The sequence below is a fragment of the Sciurus vulgaris genome, assembly GCF_902686455.1.
Source record: "Sciurus vulgaris genome assembly, chromosome: 6".
Classification (NCBI taxonomy): domain Eukaryota; kingdom Metazoa; phylum Chordata; class Mammalia; order Rodentia; family Sciuridae; genus Sciurus; species Sciurus vulgaris.
The window spans coordinates 83906328-83930035 of record NC_136466.1 but is presented as its reverse complement, the minus strand read 5'-3'; the positions used below and the strand labels follow the sequence as shown (position 1 = coordinate 83930035).

General features: G+C 38.2%; 1 protein-coding gene across 13 annotated transcripts in view; it reads left to right on the top strand.

The window, feature by feature from the left end:
* The first annotated feature begins 768 nt into the window (after positions 1-768).
* PAM (peptidylglycine alpha-amidating monooxygenase) overlaps positions 769-23708 on the top strand; it is a 290803-nt gene continuing 267863 nt past the window's right edge. For 7 of the 13 annotated variants that reach the window (XM_079145860.1, XM_079145857.1, XM_079145866.1 and 4 more), the window contains exon 1: positions 770-964. The gene's annotated coding sequence lies outside the window, so the exon portion shown is untranslated. Of the gene's footprint in view, positions 965-23708 lie in introns of all 13 variants that reach the window. The other 6 variants (XM_079145859.1, XM_079145858.1, XM_079145856.1 and 3 more) reach the window with 2 other exon arrangements.

Below are 23708 nucleotides of genomic sequence, written 5' to 3'. Positions count from 1 at the left end.
CACTCCTGCTTTCTTCTGCAGCGGGTTGGAGTTGGCCTGGTTTCCATGTTCCCAGTTTAGGGGTAGAGGGGATTGTGTGTGCGATTTGGGCACTTTTCCGGGTCAAGGTTTTTCAGAAAGGGATGTGCAGATGGAGGTGGGAAGCCAAGCTAGGAAAGCACCTCTGCCCTCCCGGCCCTTTGGTACAGGCAGGGAAGCACTGCGTAGACCTAAGCGAGGTGGCCTGGATCCGGGGACACAGCTACAGGAGGTGGTGTGTATAGAAAATCCATCTCTTCTAAGGGTTCAGACCCGGAGTCTGAACTGCCAGTTCCGCGTACTCTTTGGCGGAGCCCCAGTTCGGAGCCAGAGCCCGTGGGGAGGGTCCTTGGTTCCCTCGGGAAACGTCCTCCTGACCCGGAGCAGAGCGAAGGGAGAGCCGGACATTTTCCTCGGCCTCTCTCCCGGCAGCTGACGTGGCTACCTCACAGGGCCGCTTTTAGGGACAGTGACTCGAGCGGGTCAAAGAGAGACTTTCAGGCCGGGCCTTCACTCTCTTCCCTGGGGCCCTGGGGCTAGGGTTCCAGCTCGTGGCCACCTCCTGCCGGCACGTGAATCCAAACACACAGGGCGTCCGGCTCCCTGGCAAGCTGCGCGAGCCGCGGGCGGACTCCTCTGGGCTGTTCCCCAGCCCGCGGGCCCCGCGCGCAGAGGGGTAGAGGCGGAGCCGAGCTGCGGGCGCGGGGCGGGGCGGGACCGGAGCCGCCCCGGGGGAGGGACCCGGAGCTGCCCCGGAGTCGAGGGCGAGCAGCGGGCCGGGGTGGGCCCCGCGCGCGCCGGGAGGAGGGAGTGCCCGCCACCGCCGCGGTCGCCGCGTGCTCGGCTGTCCCCGCCCAGAGACCCGGAGCCTCCAACTAACTCCGCCTGCCGCTCCGCCGCCCGCAGGCTCCGGCTTCCGTCCCGCACCGACCCCGCGGTCGCGCAGGTTGGTGCTGCCGCCGCCGCGGGGCGGACAGGGCAAGGATGAGGGTGGGAGCGCGGAAGCGGGTGCGGGAAGTTGGGCAGATGCTGGGCCTGGGACGAACATCCTGCTGCTTCAGTTGCCTCCGCCTCCTGGCGCCCGAGGCTGTAGTCGATTTCCTCCGGGGCTACCGGGTCGGGGGATCCAGCGTCGACCGAGCCTCCACGCATTCCCCAAACCTCTCTCTGACCATCCGTCAGCACCACTAGTTCCCTGGCCGGTGTGTGAGGGATCACCCTCCCCTACCGTCCTTCTCACCTTCGCACTTCTCCTTGTGTCCTCACCCTATGCTTTTTCTATCCCCAGTTTGGACAACTCTCCGCGACAGCGGGAAAGCCCCCAGTCTTTCTGGCCCGCCCTTGAGACTAGTTTGGGGCCGGTAGGGTCCGGTAGGGGCCGTCGCGCAGGTAGAGAGCAGCAGCCTAGAGAAGCGACCTGGGGTGCTGGAGTACCGGCGAGTGCCGGGAAGCGTGGAAATTCCCTGTCCTCTTTGCTGTGCCCGCCCAGCTCTGCTCTTCCTGCGATTTCTCCACCTTAAGAGTATGTGCAATACACTGAAGAAGGGCGATCGCTGAGGCAGAGTGGAAAGTACCCGCCACTTCAGATTCTAGTTAAGACTGGCTTCAGTTATCTTCCGTCTGTGTGGCCTGTGACCCTGTGCTTCGGAACTTAAGTGTAACATGCGCATCTACTCTGCCCGCGCCTGAGGTCCCTTGTAGAGATTCACTGGGACGATTTAGGGTTATTATATGTTTTTTGATCCAAGGTCTTTTGTCTGCTGAAACTGCATGCTGGCTGATACTGTGTCCTAATTCTGAGTTCAGGTGGTTTGGCTGAGATGTGATTATGTTTCTCTTGATGTTTTGGCCAGTGCCTCTGTCGGGCTAAAAGACAGATGTTCCTGAAGTTGATCTTAAGCGTTCAGATTTGAAATCGTCCCTTTCTCACCAAACCCTATGTACAAAGCTTATACATCTTATACTTATATGGTCTTAGAAATTTAAATAGCAGGAAGATCTTATTGGTCTCAGTACTTGGAAATAAGAACTTCGTTTCAGATACTTTGTTCTTTACTATGTCCTATGTGTCCCAGATTTAAATTTACTGTTAGTGTTCATAATTCTGGAAGAAGACTTTCCTGTTCATAAAATGATTTCAGACAGCTCAAACTAAGTATGATGTATCCTGCGTCAAGTTTCAGTTAATTATGGGCGCAAGAAACATTGAAAAGCAAGATGGCCTGAGAATATCATCTTTAGACTTGGTATTAAATGACCAAGTTCTGTCGTTTATGCATTTCTAATTTAATAAACAATCTCATGAGTTCCTATATTGTACAAGGCATTTTGCTGTGTGCTTTACAGATAGAAAAATTATGGAATGTGATCCTTGCCCTAAAGGGCCTTCAATCTAATTTGGAAACATTGTTTTATATTTTATGTGAAAAGCAAACATATTCTAATAACTATATGGCAAATAGAATGCTAAGAATGCATTCTATAAAGCACTTTTTAGATCATAATTTGGTGAATCTGCTTGGTAGATTGGAGCAAATATCAGATTTCCTAAGGAGGTGCTTTATTTTTTCTACCACTTTACCACTGAGCTGCATTCCCAGCCACATATTAATAATATGTGGGAGGCATTTTCTTTTCTTTTCTTTTTAATTTGTTCTAATTAGTTATACATGACAGTAGAATGCATTTTGACACATTGTACACAAATGGAGCACACCTTCTCATTCCTCTGGCTGTACATGGATACAGTGTAATCATACATGTATATAGGGTAATGAAGGTCTCATTCCACTGTATGGGAGGTATTTTCTAGAAGAAAATTTCAAATGCTTCTACTTCATCAAATAAAGGTACACTTGGAAATAAAATTCTTTTTTTTTTTTTAGAGTACAAGCTTGGAAAAGCATCATCTCATATATATATATATTATATATATATATATTCATTCTGTGGTCATCAAATATTAAATGCTGTGGTAATTTCAACCCTGAATTCATTAAACAAATCAATAAATTTATGGGACCCACATGCAATTTTTCCTTAGCTTTTTGGGAAAGGAAATTTTAATGCCTAGAAAAGTATTTGGAGGTTATTTGTAAAATTTTTGTTTGTTTTATCCCCTCCTTCCTTTTTCCTGAATAAAATTTTTAATTGGCTGGAACTTGAACACCTAAGTGCCTAATGGATGTTAAGTTGACTCTGTGAGTGTGACCTAAAAAATTAAGACACAGTAGTGAAAGTTTTGTTTTTAAAACCATTTCTTTTTTATTTGGCTTAGGGCAAAGGATGAGCAAGAATTCCACCTGGAAAAGATTGACCAGGGTTCTTTCCTTCCCAGCTAGGTTGTCTTTCACATGACATTTCTGATGTTTTCACCTACTGGCTTTGTTGAGTTTCTTAGGGTTTATGTACCACTGAACTTTTGATAGCTTTGAGCAAGCACACACAGTCAGGCATGGCAGGCTGAGGGGCAGCCTGAGGGAGATAGTGATAACTTTACACTTGGCCCTACTGTACGATACCTTTGTTTTTCTATTTGCAGAACGTCACTGCCCTGGAAACTGTGATTTGGTATAATAGTTGTGACTGTTGAGCCAGAGAACTTCATTTTACATAAGAACTTTCTTCACCTCTTTAACTCTTTTAGGGAAGAACTAATTGTTAAAAGTGCATAAAAATATCTTAAAAAATAGACTGTGAATGAAGTTGTTGGTAGTGTCAGTGCTCTCAGGTCTCCTGGGAGAAATTTTAGTCATCTAGTATCTCTTACTATTTACTGTACTGTTGTGGACCTTTATCTTATGCAAGGTTGAACAGCTAGTTGGTGGCAGGAGTAGGATTATAATTCCAGTCGATTGATAAAATCGTTCTGTGGTTTACCCTTATATTGTGTGACTTTATTTCTTCCGGGTCACATTAAAAAAAATCTCCATTTTTAAATTGTATATGGTTAATAATTTTCTTTGGGTTCCTCAGTTTTCTCATCTCCCAAATAAGAATAATGGAAGTAATTGCCTTAAAGGACTGTTGTAGGGATTAAGTGAACTAGTCCATGAGAAGTGCTTAGCTCACTGCCTGTTTTCTTGTGCATTGATGCTGCTGTACTACACAGGGGAGTGGGGTAATGGTATTTCATAGGCCCAAATTTTGAAAATATATAATATTTAAAAATGTACAAACTTACACATTTCCAAATAATTTGAAGTAGCCCTTCTTCAGCCAATTTGTGTCCATTATTTATTGAACAAGTGTTTATTGAAGCCAGATATGGTGGCACTCATCTGTAATCCTAGCTATTAGGGGCTGAGCCAGGAAGATCACAAGTTTGAGGTCAATGTGGGCAATTTAGTGAGACCCTATCTCAAAATAAAGCTTTTAAAAAGGTGAATATAGATCACTTCTCTAGCATGTTCAGGGTCCTGATTTTGTTCCCCAGTACCATCCTGGGTTTAGTCCCCAGTACTGCCCAAACCCAATAATAACAGCAGCAAAACCACTAAGTGTTTATTGAGTTCTGTGTGTTTGACTCTTTACTAAGCACTAGCACATAGTGATGTCTGAGACACTTAATGAACTAAAAGTCTAGAAACAGATACCTATTTATTAGCATTTTCATAAAACTGTGTTATCTGTGCCACAATAGGGATAGTGTAGGGAATCACAGAAGACATGGGGGATATTAGGGACCTTGGCGGGTGAGCATAATACCTTAATCATCTCATCCTGGTTTGGTTGTTGGTGGTCAGTGGTCAAGAAAAACAATCCCACAGGATATGAATCCACTAAGACTTGAAGCACCTCAAGAATTTGGAGGGTTGAAAGAGTGTACCATCTAGATCAAGGGGACATTAGATTAGAAATCAGGTGAATAATATAAAAGAATACATTAAAAAAGGGGGGGGGAACAGAAGGGAGATGTATGGCAACCTGAAGAATCCAGATTTTGTTTAAAAGGAACAGTAGATACTCATCTTTAGCCAAGTGTTGTCAGGTTGGGATGTAGGCCAAGTGTTGCCAGATGCCCAGATTTTAAAAGAGGAGCTTAAAATTCACATTTTATAATTATGAATCTCCCAAAATGTGAAATGGCCCAAATGCTTTTTAAACTATTATGCGAACCAAACCAGACAAATTAGTAGTTGAATTTCAGTCCAGGGCCACCATTTTATTATCTCTGCCTTTAAGGAAGTAAAAGTTTAATGTGACTAAAGGTATGAATCTTAGAAGGACAAATAAGGGAAGTGTCTACAGATAGAGGCAGCATTACATCATTCAGGGACTTGTTGGACTTGCTGAGGTGGGCAATGTGTGACATAGAAAGGACAGTAGATGACATCAAAGATTGAAACAGGAGTGCCACAGTCAGATTTATATCTCGTGATAAGTTCTGGCTACTGTATAAACAATGCCTGAGAGGAGGAAATAGATGAAGCATTGGGAAATTTGCAGAAGTCCTAGCAAGAATTAACTATATTACAAGCAGGGTATTCAAGCAAGATGGAGAGAGATGGGTAGATTTCAGGGGTGTACACTGTTGGAGACCACTCTCCATTAGTCACTTAGATTTGTGTATGTCTTATGAACAAAGGAATTGCTTTTATTGTAGACTTTCTTCTCAAGGCCATTTAGATGTTAACTAGCCTTGGAAGATAGAAGTCTTTTTTTTCCCCCCTCTCCTTTGGAGAAAAAGGCAGCTAGGCATATTATCCAGTATAAAAGATACAGATACCATAAACTCAGGGTTCAAATTATTTAGTATATAGGTGTCACCTGTCCCTTCACATCATACTGTGAGAATTGGGTGTGTCAGGGAATTGGCACAGCTATGCTGCTATTCCTATTACTGTTATTTTTATGAGTAACATAGTCTTTTGTCTCTGATCCCAGAAACTTTTGTCTTCTCCCAACGTCTGTGAAGCTGTGGCATGCTAATTTATTGGCTTGCAAGTAGGATAAAACCTTAAATCCTTAACAGGTTTCAGGAGCCTCTAGCCACATTGTCTGTTTAAATTTAAATTAAATAAAATGTAATAAAATTTTAAAATGTCAGTTGCTCAGTTGTACCACCAGGTTTCAACTGCCTAATAGCCACATGTGTTGAGTGGTTACTGCACTGGGTAGAATAGACAGAGAACATTTCTGTTATTGCAGAAAGTTCTATTGAATATTGTTTATTTAGAGCTTTAGATTTTTTTGTGTGTTGATGGGTGAACAGAGGCAATACAAGTTGTTGACTTTTGACAACATAAGCATAGTGCTAGTCTTCATGTTAAGATTCACAAGTGCTCCTCTAAATAGAGGAAATATTTCAATTTGGGTATTATATATATAGTTTTGGGGAGAAGGTACAGATTTCTCTACAATGTCAATTTGAGGACGTGTAGCAACAGAAGTTCCACATATGTATGATGCTACTCAAAACCATGAGACTGAGATTAGAATATGTGCAGAAAGGAGTTTGAATTTCTGAACACTGTCTTGAGCTTCATCAACTAGCTATCCCAAACACAAAAGGATAAGGGTCTCATATTAGTAGTGAGGTTCTAGAACATAGCCAGTCCAATGGCACCCAGGCAGAGTATGCTGCACCTGAGCTTTTCTGGCCTGGACTCACATAAAGAAGGTAAGACAGGAACAAGATTCCCAGATGGCTTTTATTTAGGGAGTGTAAGAGGACAGCATCAAGAAAGAAGGGAACTGGACTCAGAAAATTAAAGATGTACTATTTTAAAGCCTAACTTTAAATGACACAGCAGAGTTGTTAGGAAATGCCAAGAAACAAAAGCAGCCCATCCATGTCCCTTTACAGATGAGGGAAGCTCATTATTGTGAGGGCATGGACCATGCACTGGGAAATGAAAGCACAAAGAATGAGAGCCCAGCTGAAACCAGGAAAGACAGTTTTTACCTGCACTGAGCGTGCCGTGGACTTCTAGTCAGGTACAACACAAACAAAACAAAGGATTATGGTAGAAATACGCAGAAGTGACAGCTGAGGACCTTATGAAAGAATCCTGCCACCACCTGCTATCTCCATGCCTAAAACTGCCCTATCATAAATTTCAGATATTGGGGATTTCATTTACCTATGCAAAAAAAAAGTTTACTTTTAAATAGTACTTACTTCAGTGAAGTTTTATTTATATGAAGACTAATTAAAACTTCCAAAAATCTGAGTTTTAGATGATAGAAGTTGAGCTTATTTTTTTAAGCACTTACGTACATAACCCAGAATCTGCTTAGGCTGTCTGAAACCTTTTGGAACTCTTGAGGGGAACCTTTATAAAGAGATAAGTTAATTTTGAAGTAGCATGATAACTGTTTGCATGTAACTGGAGGCTTCTGTAGTGTTTAAAGAAAACTGGTGGAGGTTACAAATGAACTTCTTGTTCAGTTGTTATGTCAACAGATCCTTATTTTCAGAGATAATCCTCAAATTTCAGTATATTTGGGAAGAGTAGAGGTCATGTGCTAATAGGGTTTGTACCGATGTAGACTCTTTGCATAAAGCCAGCATTTGTTAATTAGTGAGATTTCACTTCATTTAGATTTTAAATGCTGCCTTATTAAATGTATTCTTTTTCCATTGTGAATTTTGAAAGCTAATTTTTGTAGGGATGGTAAAGGCCTGTTATTTCACCTACAACCCCCCTTCGAACCCCCCAAATCTTTCCAGTGAGTTGTTCAATGTGCTTTCATTTTTCCTTTCTGTTTTGTTAGACACAGTTCTTATCGGTGCTCTAGGCTTGTATTTCCTTGTGCCTCCATTCTTGTCATATAAACAGCATGAAATTGGAAATACTCATTGTTGTATTTTTGAAGATCAGAATTTTCACCAGCTCCATGCTCTCCTTTCTCAGGCAGGGCGTGATAAGTAAGTCATCTTTGGAAAACTGATTCCAGTAAAACTGGAGTATGCTGTTGAAACTGTTGGTGCCCTTCTCAAAAATAAAACCAGGAGACTTGCTGTTTATTGCATGAGTCACTGATGAGTTCAAATGAAAGAAAACAGATTTTTTTTTCCACACTCATCAGTGTTCCATCTCATTTTAAAAGAAGCGAAAAATAAGGAAATAAAAGCAAACTAATAAGCTCTTTCTTTCCCCCCAGAGAATTTAGAATTATATAGGTTCTAATGTTTTGGGAATGAAGCAGTAACAATGGAGGTTAAAAAAATCAGGTCTTGTCCTTTAACCCATGTAGTGTTCAGAACTTTTTAGCGTGTACATTTTCTCAAGCTGCACATGAGTAACTTTAATCAGGAGCAAACTGGGTTCTTTCTATTATATGCCATTTTCTCCATGGCCCTTGCCTCACTTAGCTATTACTGTATGCCTAATCGACCACAGTGAAATGTCTTTAAAACATTTTCCAGGGAACTAAGGACTTTTGGGAGATTTTTTTTTTTTTTTTTTTTTTTTTTTTTTTTATAATGGAAAATGCTAAGGAGAGGAAAGTTTGGATGGTTTCTCTGGATAGATAAATGTTTCCAGAGCAGACTGATGAGTTAAGGAGCTGTGAATAGGATATGTAAATGTAACCTTTCACCTAGTTACTGTCACTACCTAAGTCATAATTAAATTGTTTGAACTGGTTCTTGTCTAGTTCCTTAATGAAACAGATTCTCTTAGGCCCATTATTTTCCAGTCAATAGTCAGGGCTATTCCAAAGCTTGCATTGTCCTGGGCTTCCCATCTCTCCTTTTTTTTTTTTTTTTTTTTTTTTTTGGTAGTAACTCATTGTCATATAATAGATTGTCACTAATGTCTTTGCCTTCAACTTTACTTCAGTATTTGCAGAAAGTTTTTATATCTGTGTATTTGACATTGACATTGATTTCTAGCATTTTGGTTTCCAGTAAAGTATCTTCTTTCATTTAGTCAACAAATATTTATTCAATGGCAGCAATGTGTGAACCTCTATTTTTTTTTTTTTTTAATCCTGGGGATCAAACCCAGGCCCTTGCACACATGCTTGGCAAGTGTTCTACCACTAAGCTACATTCCCACTGGGAATCACGATGCTTGATTCTAAAGATGTGATAGTGAGTAAAAAGTTCATGGGCTGTGCTATCCTGGAGTGAAGAGTCCATGAAGAAGACACTCACTAATTAGACACAACAATAACAATCACTGGTAACTACATAGTTGCAAACAAAGGTAAATGCTGTAAAATACAGCAATTTGATTGCATGAGTTTGCATGATAGAAACCGAAAAAAGTGACATTTGATGAATACCTGAAGTGCGAGTAGAAGAATATGAGAGAGGGTAGGACGAAGAGTCTTCCAGAAAGCAGAGGTCACTATCCTTTATGCAAAGGACCTGTTACAGAAAGGAAGAAGTTCAAATCAACTAACTGAGGAGAATCAAAAGGAGAGTTGAGTTAGATAAGGCTGCACCTAGGCTGAGGCCAGTCCATGCAGGGTCTTGTTGTCCATGTTAAGAATTTAGTTTTCGTTCTGACAACAATAGATAATGCTGGTGACTTGATGTGATTTATGTTTGATGAGGTTGTTTGTGGAGGAATAAATTGGAAGGGTGCCTGAATGTTAGTGGGAAGAGGTTGGGTGGCTGCTACATTAATCCAAGAGGAAAAGATGGCATGTACTGATGGTGCATATTGAAAAACAGCTACTGAAGATGGCTCAAAAATGATTTGAGTATAATATCACTTGAACTTGGGAGTAGGATGGGATGTTTTTATTCATTGAACAAACATTTTAGTGAGTTCCTACTTAATGCAGAGCTCCGTGCGTGGCTCTGGGAATAAAACTGTGAACAAGATATATAAGATCTTTGTATTCTTGAATTTATGCATTCATAGGAGTGACAGATAATCATTAAAATATAGTTTGGGGTAATAATAAGTCCTATAAAGAAAGAAAAATGCAGCAGTATAATGGAATGGAAAATGGCAAGGGAGGGCCTTCTCAGGATAATCAAAAGAGACATTTCTGAAGAGGTAGTATTTGAGCTAAGATCTAAATTATGTAGGGGAACTAACCATGCAAAGAGCCTCTGCCTCACAGAGGGAACAAATACAAGATGTCCAGGCTGGTACAAGAGGGACTCTGCCATCAGCCAAAGACTACTGTGAAGGCCCAGGTGTATAGAAATATGGGATTGAGGGGGAAAAAGGTATCAAAGATGTCTTGCCAGTAGTTGAAACTGAACACTTCTAAATAGAGTCATTGTCTCTTCAGTCCTAAGTACTTTTTCCTGAGCCACATACTGCACCAGCCCCAATACCATGTTGTTCTGCCACTCAGGTGGTTTTAATGTAACTGCTAGAATAAACTCCTTTATCATATCACACCCTGCTCAAGAACTCAGTGAGAACTACATTTCCATCCTGTCCACGACGACTTGTTGTCAGTGCAATTAAAGGGCCCCAATCTCTTTCAATCCCATTTCCCATTACGACCCTTCCTCAACTTTTGCAGTAAACTGAGTGAAGTTCTTCCTGCAGTGTTTGTTTTGACTTCCTTATGATTTATTCTTTTTCTCCTTGGCGTTGCATTTACTCATCATGGAGCCTCTTTTCTTTCTACAGTCTATTTCCATCGCTTCCTTTGAGACTTGGTGTCACAAGTTATAGGTTGCTTTTTCTACCAATTTCTTCTGATGTATTCCATCTTACCATAATCGTTGAGCCCCACAGCCTACTCAGTCTGTGATATTATTTTTGTCTTTCTTCTTTGAGCCACTTGAAGAGGCACTACTTTTAAGGTGCCACCAGTGTTTCAAGTTAAAATATTTATGAGTATATTCTCTCTTCCTAGAAAAGATTTGGCATCGCTTTGCCATGTAGATAGAGGATTGAAGGGAAAATTCACCTCCACTCTCTGAAGGTTTGCTGGAATAAACTGACAAAGGTTAAATAGGAGAGAAGGCTTACAAATTTATTATTGCGCGACAGGGGAAAAGGCATAGCATGGGGTATAACTGCAGGCATGCGATCACCCACTGGCCCAAAATTATTCAGAAAGTTATTCACCTCCTTTTCTACATGGGAGAGAGAAGAGGGAATACAGGCATAAATTTTGAAGGCTTACAAATGATTATTAAGGAAATGAATGTAGGTAGTCTCTTTGGAATTTGAATGAGTTCAAAGGACAGACATTACCTTATAATGGAAGTTGGTCCAGGTATGGTTATATCCCTTGGTATTCTTTTCCAAGATAGATAGCTGGCTTTCAGGATGGGGATGGAGAACAGTCTATTCTTAATGCAGATTAGGAATTTCAAAGACTTTCTCCTTACATATTACATATTGCAATATTACATATTGCAGAAGCAATACAAGGTTTTCCTTTAGATCAAGTGTTCCACATGTCCGACATGTCATATTAGGGATGTTACGGTTTAGATATGAGGTGTCCTCCAAAAGCCCATGTGTGAGACGATGCAAGATTTAGAGGTGAAATGAAGGAGTTTTGTTAGCCTTCACCTAATCAGTACATTAATCCCCTAATAGAAATTAACTAGATGGTAACTGTGCAAGTAGGGTGTGCCTGGAGGAGTGGGTCATTGAGGGCATACCTCTGGGGTATATGTTTTGTCCCTGGGAGTGGTACTTTCTCTGCTTCAGAATTGTTATGTCATGGACTACTTTGCTTTATTGTACCCTCTGCCTTGATGTTTGGTCTCACCTTGGGCCAAGAGCAATGAAGTTGGCCATCTATGCACTGAGACTCCTGAAACTGTGAGTCCTAAATGAACTTTTTCTCCTGTACATTATTCTTGTCAGGTCTTTTGGTCACAGTAGTGAAGAGCTGACCAAAACAAGGCAGTATCATTCCCTGGGGAGAAAAAATGGACATTGGGCAAACATTCAATTCTCCGAGAATCATGTTCCTTTTTGATAAAATGAAGCTAATAATCCTCCTCTTTTACATTCCCAGTATGCTGGGAGGAGTGAAGTACAACATGTAGAATGTGTTTTAAGCAAATTCAAACATTGTTTTTAATATTTTAGAGAGCATATTTCCTATCCCCATTTGACCTGCAAGGTTTTCACACCTCTTCTGACAGTGTGGAGCCATATGTGTGCCGCAGGAATTCTGTGGCGCATCTGGTGCTTCCAGCCGCACTATGCAAGCTTCGGTCAACTCCATCTGCAGCACATATTAGTTTCCTGAGGCTGCTGGAACAAAGTACTACAAACTGTGTGGCTTAAACAACTGAAATGTATTGTCTCATAGTTCTGGAGTCTAGAAGTCAGCTGTGGTTTGAGAGTGTCCTCCAAAGAGCATGTGTTGGAAACAAAGCACTGTACAGTAGTGTTGGGAGGTGGGACCTCAAGGAGGTGGAGCCTCATGGAAGTGCTTAAGTCCTGATAGCCACCAGGACTGCCAGTTAGAGAAGAGTTTGAGGCTGTGAGTTCAGTCCCTTACTTTCTCCAGCCCTCTCTTGTCCACTCACTTTCCACCATGGGATGGTGCAGCAAGAAGGCACTTTGCTATTGGACTTCCCAGCCTCCAGATCTAAGAGAAGTAAATTTCTCTTCTTTGTAAATGCCCTAGTCTGTGGTACTTCTGTTACAGCACCATAAAACAAACTAATACAAAATCCAAGATTTACATACTGCATTTAATTTCTTCCGAGGGCAGTGAGAGAGAATTTGTACCATTCCTCTTTCTTGCCTCTGGCAGTCTCGGGCATTCCTTCTCTCTGTTTCTCCACATCACCATTATGGTCTTTCTTCTCTGCATCTCTGTCTCTTTGTCCAAATTTCCCCTTCTTATAAGTAATATAGTCATATTGGATTATGGCTCACTGTAATTGACCTCTTCTTAACTTGGTCATCAACCAAGACCCAATTTACACTGGTGCTGCAAGTTAAGACTTGAACATCTTTCTGGGGACGCAATTTAACCCAAATCAGCATGGTGCAATGTACATACAAAGGTAATTGCAAGCATGATGAGTAGTTCTGTGTGAAGTAGTCCCCCATTACTACGGTGATTCACAGAGGAGAAAAACTAGGTAAAGAGCTATGATACAGCATATGATATATATGATATAGAGCAAAATAAATGAAATACTTGATAAAAATTACATGTAAGATTCTGAATGTTCATATGTACTTAGAGTTATGCAAGTTGTGTTAATTTTAAATTGGTATAAAAGAGTAGAGAAGTCTGGCCAAGAAAAAAAGAACAAAAGAACCTATTCATTTTTCTTCCAAATTTTAATAGTATGTTCAATTATTATACTTATGTCAGTGGAAAAATATGCAACTTGGGTACTTAGTTATATAATCTTTTATATAATTGGTGTAACTTTTTGTATTTGAATTATTTTATTGCTTCAATTTTTTTTTTTTTAACCTTCTGTGCTTTTCTGTGACTTTCTGAAAGGCCACAGAATATCATCTGACACAGACTGACCCATCTCTGCAAACACCCAGAAGGTGTATGGCTATAAGAGGCCCTTGCCTTATTTGATAAAATCTCATTCCTCTCTTAGACTTAAAAATCTCATTACTATTATGTGCTTTTGTACCAGTTACTTTTAGTTTGTTTTTATTTTGTGTTATTTTTAGGTAGTGCAGAAAGAGTTTGATATATTTTGATCTGTTGATATTGGAGAATATATAAGCACTTCTTTTGTGGGATTTTATCCAGATTTGGCAGGAAGAAGTCCCATTTTACCTGGCAAGCATGAATTGATCTTCATAGGGCCTCTAATTCTGGCATTAGGACAGCTTCTTGGCATTGGAAAGGTACCTGAAGCTGATGTGCTATTTCCTTATGTACCTGGCTGACCAGTTTAAAAGTTTAACTTTTTTTTTTTTTTTATTTTTAACAGACTGGCACATAGATCACATCTGAGAAGGCTATTATAGGAAGTCATTCAGATTTAGTGAATAGAAATTGAATACTTGACCTTTACCTTGAAAAGTGGCTGTTTTGTTGTCAACCAGAAGAGCTTTCTTAGTGCATTTCCAACATTCCAATAGCTATGTACTATGGAAGGTTTATAATTGCTATACTTTTCTTAATTTTGTTTCATTATTACTGCTGCATGGAGATATTCACTAAAGGAAAACAGCCATAGACATTATTCTTGCTTATTGTTTTTTTTATAAAAAATTAAAAACAAGCAATGAATTTCATATTTCACTGTTATTGTAGAAATAAATTTCTTTTTGGTATCCTATCAAGTAGCTGTTACCTTGGGAATAACCATTTTGATTTTAATCTTTCAAACCAAACAACACTTTTTTTTTTTTTAAACTATAAAGGAATGAGGAGTTATATAAAAAGGATAACATAATGATCAGGGCAATAAATATTTGCTATAATAATAATAAATATTACTCTTCATCATCCTTCCTTGCTTTTAGGTAAAGTTTTTGTCATAAATAGTTTCCCTTCTAAACACAAATTCCAAAAGTGCCTGAAGGGTTGATAACATCAGCCATAAATGAGGTGAAGAAGGTGATTTATTATGGAGTTTCTTGGACCTCTGGGAAGATGTAGGCAGAATATTTAAAATAGAACATATTTGTTCCTGGTGTCAGGAAAGACAATTTAAAAATTTTTGTTTTTACAATTGTCCTTTGTTATTCTAAGGTGAAATATCTATCTATCTATCTATCTATCTATCTATCCATCCACACATACACATATACATTTTCTTTATTTCTCTTAGAACATGAGTTTCAAGCTATACCTAGGACCATCTGGTATTTAGTGCAATCTCAGTCTCCAGTAGAAGTCTTGGACCTTGTGGTGCGTAGCCATCAGGTCCGTGGCAGTCAGTCATAACCACAGTTGATACCAGTTGTCATATTTGATGAATATCCTACATTTTCCCTGAGATAGAAATACAAAAACAGTCATATGTGAAAACTACAGAGGACTTTTTCTGAGGTGGTTGAAAAGATGTGGACTCTAGAGTTGTACACCTGGATTCAAACCCATGTCCAGCATTAACCAGCTGTGTGACTTTCGCCATGTGATTTTGCCTCCCTATTCCTTGATTTTCTTACCTCTGAGATTGAATAATAACACTAATAATTAGTAACAGCCAGCCTTTATGGTACATATTATGTGCCAGGCACTGTTCTAAGCATGTCACATATTTTTAACACACTTAATCCTCACAATTGCCCACTATTAGTTTCATTTACAATTAAGGAAAATGAGGCATAGAGAGGTTAAAGTAATTTTCCCAAGGTCACATAGGTACTAAGGGGTTGAGCCAGGATCTAAAGCCATAGAATCTGGCTTGGGGGACCTGGGTCACTCTACCAGCTTGTTGTGTGGGAATAAATGAGATCATTCATGCAGTGCCCTCAGGAGGGAGTCCAGCATATAGACTAAGACAAAACACAATGGAGGCAACTACTCCCTCTGTGATTACTGTAATGGTAAGGACTACTCTTACTACTATCTGCTTTGATTCATACCTGTGTTTTAATAATAGTTAACAATTTCCCCAAACACTCTCTGTAGTTTGTGAAAAATGACTTTAATAGTGTCTCTCTAGATTTTTTGTTTGTTTCCAGGCAATAGTACTTGTATTGGTTCTCAGGAGTTTATTCTTGCTTTCAAACATAGTATTTTAGCATGTCCATATAATAAAATATCTTGGTATAGTGAAGCCATTGGAAGGTTGCCACTGCACAGGAAAAAAAACCCCAAAAAACCAAAGAGTTTTGGTTGAGGCTTTGGTAGTTATAAACTGCTGGCCTTTTAATTTTCTCCAAAGAAGTTGAGGGAGGGAGGACCTGTAGCAATTTAAAACCTTTACTTTTTAGTAAGATGTATACTTGATTCCAGGAGATAGAGCCTGGGGCTAACTGGGTTCAATTTTAGTCAATTTTTTTTTTTTTTTTTTTTTTCCACTATGACCAAAAGACCTGAGAAGAGCAGTTTTAGAAGAGGGGCTCCTGGTTTTAAAGTTCTTAGTGCTTAGACAGCCAGCTCCATTGCTCTAGGCCCAAGGTGAGGCAGAACATCATGGCAGAAGAGTGTAGTGAAGGAAAGCAGCTCAGAACATGGCCACCAGGAAGCAGAGAGACACTAAGCTTGGCTCACCAGGGACAAAATATACATCCTAAAGGCATGCCCCCAGTGACTGTCTCCTACAGCCACACCCTACTTGCTTACAGTTTTGACTTAATTAATCCCTATTGGGGGATTAATGCACTAATTAGATTAAAGCTCTCATAACCCAATCATTTCACCTCTAAATTTTCTTGATTGTCTCCCACATAAGCTTTTGGGGGAACCTCATATCAAAACCACAATAGGTACAACAAATTAGAACAAATAAAAAAAATTTTAAAAGCCACAGTAGGTACTATACTACCTAATAAGCTTTTATTCCCCCATTTCTAAAAATTATATTTATGTTAAACTTTCTTATTAATTTAAAAAATGAAAATACCATTTATTGATAGGAATGAAATTGAAATTCTTTGTCATCAGTGCTTTATTGTAAGAAGGGAAAAAGAGGGAGATGGGAGGGAAGAGGTCCTGGTCTTAAATCCCAATCCTGCTAGGACTTAAGCTCCCCAGTTCTGTCCTGTTAGCCAAAATGGCTTTTCATCCATAGACCACCAAATTTGGTGATGCTTCTGACTGCTTCCCTTAAGAGTTATTGTCTGTATACTTCCTGGCTTAGTCTGGAGATTTCCACTGGAGGAGGCTGGAAAGTCAGGGGAGGGAACTTCAGAATTCTGAGAAGAGAGGAAATTGATGTTTACACTGTTGCCTGCTAGGATTTTTAAATCTTTCAGAAACAAATTTGCTCTTTAGGCCCCAAATTTTATAGAGAGAAGCCCAGTGCCAGTTGGAAAGCAAGCATTCTGGAAAGGTTCTAACCCCAAATAGCTTTGAGATCCCCTCAGTAGCTGTGGTGTACCAGAAGTCTGTGGCTGTGTTTAAAAGAAGAAATATTAGTTCCCAACCTGTTGAACTAGGGACATCAGTAATGTAATAAAATTTCTCCCATTTATTGAGGGTTTTGTGGAAAATAAAGCCAGTTTCCTTCTGGCATTCGGCAATTAGGTCAAGTCTCCCTTTCTGCCGCTTGGCAGCTCCATGATCTGTATAGATTACTGAGACTTAATGCCTCACTGTTTTCATTTTAAAAGCAAATATGTTGGTGCCTACTTCATACAGTATGTTAGTTGTGATTATTCTTTGAGGTAGTACATAAAAAGTGTTTATGCATAGGAAAAACTTAGCACATGGTTAATTGCTTGGAAAATATTAGATATTATATTGTATGTGTACCTTACCTAGTGTACCCCTAATGTTTTATATGGCTCTGCCATGTAAACCATCACCGCTGTCTTACGGAAGAGAAAATTGTGATTCACAAAGATTAATTGCTTGTTTTGAATATGAAGTCTTTGTCCAGTGCTATATTCCTTGTCCCCAAGCTTGTGTCCACCAACACAATGCTTGTGAGAGAGACCAGCCAGGGAAAGCAATTGGTCTTTTTCTCAAATTATGTCCTAGAATGCTTATGCAATTCAAGATATACACACATGTTTCTCACACTTGTGAATTGTACCATCCCCTTTTGAAGGAAAACATCCTTATTTCAAATTTGACTTAATTACATTTGTCAAAATGTTAAATATATTCAAACATGGAGTAAATATCTTAGTTAATAGCACTTACACAGTTACAAAGTAAAACATTTGTCAATTAAATGGCTACCAAACCATGAAACAAATACAATTTGAGTAACAACAGTAACTTTTTGATAAATATTAGTTTGCTGAAAGCAAACTGTCAATTTTGGGTTCATCCGCACTTGAGATGGAATGTATGTTTAATTTGCATCTGCATTTTGATTTCATGATATTAGTGTATCATAAACATTTGCGTATCGGCAATTTCATGTGATTCAACATAAAAAAGTGTTTTTAAAGAAATATGTTAAAAATTTCACAGTAATAATTTTGAGGTTAGAACAACAAGACTTTAGGAATACCACTTTTAATGGGTGTTACCTATAAAGTTGGAAAGCTTTTTTATTCCCTGCGGAGTCGAGACACTGGCTCAGTGCTTAAGCATAGACCTCATGCTTTCTAATCCCAGACCTAACTGTACCGCATGGAGTCTCATATTCTGGGTTTACACTGCTTATTTTTGAGTGATTGATTATTTTGCTGTATTGGGAATTGAATCCAGGGCCTTGCACATAATAAGCAAGTGCTATAACTCTGAGTTAAATCTCCAGCTCTGCTACAGTGTTTTTTTTAAATATAAAATAATCTATGAATTTTGCATTTCTTTGTGATAAACTAGAATTACTGTGCCAACAAGTATATACAGTTCTTGCTTTGTGTTATATTTGATTGCCACTTGCCATGTACAATGCAGAAAACCCCATTTACCATACCCCATATGGAGAATCAGCAAACTTTCTGTAAAGGAGCAACTGGTAAATATTTTAGGCTTTGCAGGCCACACATGGTCTCTGCTATAACTATTCAACTTTGCCGTTATAGCACAAAAGCAGCCATTTACGACACATTGACAACACTTTATCGAGGGATGTTGAAATTTAAACTTTTAAAAAATTTTCATGTGTCACAAAGTATTCTTTAAATTTTTCTTCAGTGATTTGGAAACCCTTCAGTTTTAGCTTGAAGACTGCAATAAGAGCAGCAGGGCATTGGCTTTTGGGCCTCGCTGGTGGAGGCCTGGCCTGGACAACATTTGATACTCTCCCTTTTCTTTTTATAAGAGTAAGGGGTGATTAAGAGAGCAGCTCTGAAGTGAGACTGGCCTTGAAACAAGACCCTTTTGTGACTTTGTTTTTTTCATCTGGAAAATAAAGGAAATTTTTTCTTTCCATCTCAAACAACTGTGAGAATAAAAAATTAGTATGGACATTTAATGGCTCAAATGATGTGTAGACAGAATAAGTAGTCTGTGACTCAGCTATAACTCTTCTTTAATTACTGTTTAGATTGAACAGTTTTTATAGTGTGTTTATTGAGTATTTAAATTTTTTCATTTTTTTGTGACTTCTACATTAATATCGGTGTTTTACATATTGGTACACAAGAGCTATTTATAAACTATGTTAAGATTATCAATCCATTCATTATCAGATATTTTGCAATTCATTTTGTCCTGCCTTTATCTTTTTATGTGGTGGATTTTATTTATTTATTTTTATTTGGAAATTTTTAACTTATTCTTTTAAATATACATGACAGTAGAGTGTATTTTGACATACATATATGGGGTATAATTTATTTTGATAAGCATTGCATTCTTGTGGTTGTACATGATGTGGTTGTGCATTCTTACATGAACACAGGAAAGTTATGTCAAATTCATTCTACTCTCTTTTATGTTCCCATCCCCGGCTTCTTTTCATTTCCCCTTGTCTAATCCAGTGAACTTCTATTCTTTCCCATCCCATATCGTGTGCTAGCCTTCACGTAACCGAGAGAACATTTGGCCTTTGGTGTTTTGGGATAGACTTATTTCAGTTAGCATGATAGTCTTACGTTTCATCCATTTACCAGCAAATACCATAATTTCATTCTTCTTTATGGCTGAGCAATATTCCACTGTGTATATATACCACATTTTATTTATCCACTCCTCTGTCAAAGGGTACCTAGGTTGGTTCCATAGCCTTAGCTATTGTGAATTGGACTGTTATAAACATTTATGTGGTTTATGTGGTGGATTTTAAATAGCGTTTTTATTTTTATTTATTTCAATTACTAAAGATAATATTTCAATAAGTACAATTATTGAAGATAAATTTAGTACATTTATCTTGTGTTTTTATTTTTTAAAGTTTTTTTTGCATTCTAGTTTATTGTACATGACAGTGGAATGCATTTATACATTTTGATAGATTATACATAAATGGAGTGTAATTTCTCATTTTTCTGATTATACATTATATTGTAGGATCACATCAATCATGCAGTCATATATGTACATGAGGTAATAATGTCTATTTCACTCTACTATCCTTTCTACCTCCCCCTCCCCCTCCCTTCAATCCCCTCTACCTAATATAAAGTAACTATTTTTCCCTATCCCCTGTCCCCTTACTGTGAATTAGCATCCACATAACAGAGAAAACATTTAGCCTTTGGTTTTTTGGGTTTGGCTTATTTTGCTTAGCATGATATTCTCTAACCCCATACATTTACCAGCAAGCCATATTTTCATTTTTCTTTAAAGCTGAGTAATAATATTCCATGATATATATCATATTTTCTTTATCTATGCGTCTGTTAAAGGGCATCTAGGTTGGGTTGGTTTCATATTTTAGCTATGGTGAATTGAGCTACTACAAACATTGATGTGGCTGCATCACTGTAGTATATTGATTTTAAGTCCTTTGGGTATAAACCAAGGAGTGGGATAACTGGGTCAAAGGGTGGTTCCATTCCAAGTTTTCTGAGGAATCTCTGTAATGCTTTCTGTAATGGTTGCACCATTTTGCATCATACATTTGCAACAATATATGAGTGTACCTTTTCCCCCACATCCTCATCAACATTTATAGTTGCTTGTATTCTTGATAATTACCATTCTGATTGGAGTGAGATGAAATCTCATAGTAGTTCTGATTTGTATTTCTCTTTTATTTTTATAAGATAGTCTCATTCCAAAATCAGATAATATTTGCCTGTGTATTTATTCTAGTTGTTTTATAATGTTACATTTTATACTAAACTAATCCTAGAATTTAATTTTATGTATATTATTATATAGGTATCTAAGTATATTCCTTTCATATATTTTTCAAATTCATTTAACATCATCAGGTGAATAACCATTTCTTCCCTGATGATTTTAATAGTACATTTATTAGACTCTTGACAATTTGATTGAATGGAATATAGCTTGAAAAAATATTAAAGTAGGGTCATCAGTACAACACTAATCTGTTCTACACATATTTTTATTTGGTGTAACAAAGAATTTTGAGTTCCTTTAAAAGTTTTGTCTGTCTTTAAAATTTTAAAAATATTTTGATGAAGAATACATAACAATTAACCTTGACCATTTTAAGTACGCTGTTCATGTTGTTAAGTATATTTAAGTCATTGCAAGTGTCTCCAGAACATTTGGTAACATTACCATACCAGATAACAGTATGTATTTCACACTGTTGTATAGGGATTGTTTATAGGACTCAGCAAATTTTCATTGTTTTTCTGTCTGACACACCTCTTATCACTACATCTTTAGTGGGTTTTGTGTTTGTTTGTTTTTTGGAATTTTGTAAGGAGTTACTTCTTATCTCTTGTACCCTTATATTTTATAATTTTTTTTTTGCAGATATGCAGAATAGTTTTTTGGTAGGGGCATAATTTTATTGTGCAGTTGTTTTTTGTGTATGGAACTTTATCTTACTTGAAACAAATATATTTTTAAAAATCACCATGTAGCAATAAAAAACAGTAATATAAATTAGAAAAGTGATGCAACATGTGAATTCACTTTTAATCTAAAGAAAAAGAGTTTTCTATGAATGAAGATTATTCAAATCACTTTCTAATTGAGGCCTACTTTGACTACACTACTTAAAATTGCACACCTTCACCTCTAATTCTTGTCTACTCCCTTCTTTTTCCCATAGAATTTGTTATTATCTAAGATATATTTACTTATTCCCCAGCCCTGAGTCTGTCCCTTCTAGTATTGAAATTTCATTTGGTTGAGGTTTCTACCAGTTCCCTGGATCTAACAGGTAATCTAGAAATATCAGTTGAATGAATAAAACTTTAGACGGGCAATTAGTATTAAAGTGGATGTTTTTGAAAAAAAATTGACCTAAGTTGTTTTGGAAAATGATTATTCTAGAGAATTTAAAAATGAACCCAAATGAGGTATTTTTTCCTTCCCAGAAGGCATCTATGGGTGAAATGCACATTAGAAAATAGCCTTCCAGCTGAGAGGTATGTGATTTATACTTGAATATGTGAAGAACAAGGAATGTTGTCCCATGGCCTGTTTTACTATGTGAAGGTATTTCCTAGCCCCAGAAATAGAGAACATGTTGACTTAAGACCTTTTTCATTTTCCCTGCAAAGTAGAGGTCACTGAAATTACTGTTCTTTGTTTTTATAGATGACAAAAAAGAAGGAAATTTGTTTTGCTAGATCAGAGATTAATCTGGGATGGTTTTGTTTATTTTGCTTCTGTGATGTTGTAAATGAAAGGTCATTTGCCAAATTTAAGTCTGCCCTAAAGAGACCTGCAGTCATTTCTTCTTGCAGCAGCACTGTGTCACTTGCGTCTTCATACATGAATGGTATTTTACCATCTTGAGTGTAAGCAGGCTGGACGTCAAGTAAACACCTCTCGGATGCCCACTAGATAGAAAAACGGAGAAAGCCTATATTACAGAAAAATTAAAAGGAGACTTGGGAGAACTGCCTTTCAGCTCTCATCTCCCCATAAGTCTTTCCTATGATTTGACTTGTTTTCTTTAGTACTTGCATGTTACTCTTCCGCAGTTTCCTTGATTTTGCCCTATTGTGTGTATGTGTTTATATTTGTTCTGTCTCCTTCTTAGGTGGTGACATTGTCAAAGGCAGACAGTTTGTCTTCTACTTTATAATTCCCTCTAGCATTCTGCCCAGTATTTTAAACAAGAAGCACTCAATTAACATTTGCTTAACAAGTAAACAAGAGGGAAAATTAAGGTTTCAGGAAGGAGACTGTAATATTACCAAAAATCATATTAAGGAGTCAGAGTAATCAAAACTGGCATTTGGTCTCCCTGGCATTTAGAGTGAAATGAAAACTGGACCCCATATGAATGGATAAAATGAGTTGTGGGACTGCTCGAGTAGATGATTATTATTGTTTTCCTTCCAAAGCCTGGTCTGTGGCATTTTGTTCCAAAGGAAACTTTAGACCTGTGGTGATTTAATCTTGCCAAATTAGAAACTTCTGAAATGAGTCATTCTCGTTTTCATTTAGTTTGTTTTTACATGGAAAAAGATTACATAGACAAACAACAAAATGAATGAAGCTTGCTTTTCTGGTGGGTTGGTGATGGCAGCTTTCTTGGTTTGTCCTTGTCGTGGTTCCCATGGTAATATTCTATATGCGGATGCTGTGCAGGTCAGGTTTATGTTGTGTTTTTGGAAGGAATATTTCGTACAAATTTGAATCAGGCAATCTTTAGTACTCAGAGATCTACTGATAGGATGTATATAAGATCAGAATAGAAAAGAATGGCCTGTCCTGTCCTGGAAAAACCCCTGGACTTGCCATCACAGTCTTGAGGGCTTCTCTTTGGGCTTTACTCAGCTTCCAGAAAGTGAAAGAGTGGTAATCTGTATAAAGCTGATCCTCAACCTTACTGGATCCAAACAGTGACTCCTTTTTTAATAGCATATGCTTTACAGTGCCGTCTGGACTACCAGGAAATGAAACCAATATACATTTTAACTGCCTACATGCATAATTAAAAATATATAATTCTTAATTGTAATGTAAGAGAAATAAAAGTCATGTATAACAAAATAAGATATTTTAATCTGTAAATGTTTCATTATGATTACATGAAAGACAAAATGAAGTGTTCAAAAGCTTGTGCTTGTAGGTAGACCAACAGTAGCTACCCATGCAGATTGATGTATCTTTGTTTTATTGGCTGCTCAAATACCACAAATGGCATTGTTGCTGATGTGATTTTTTTTCCCAGAATGATGAGCAGC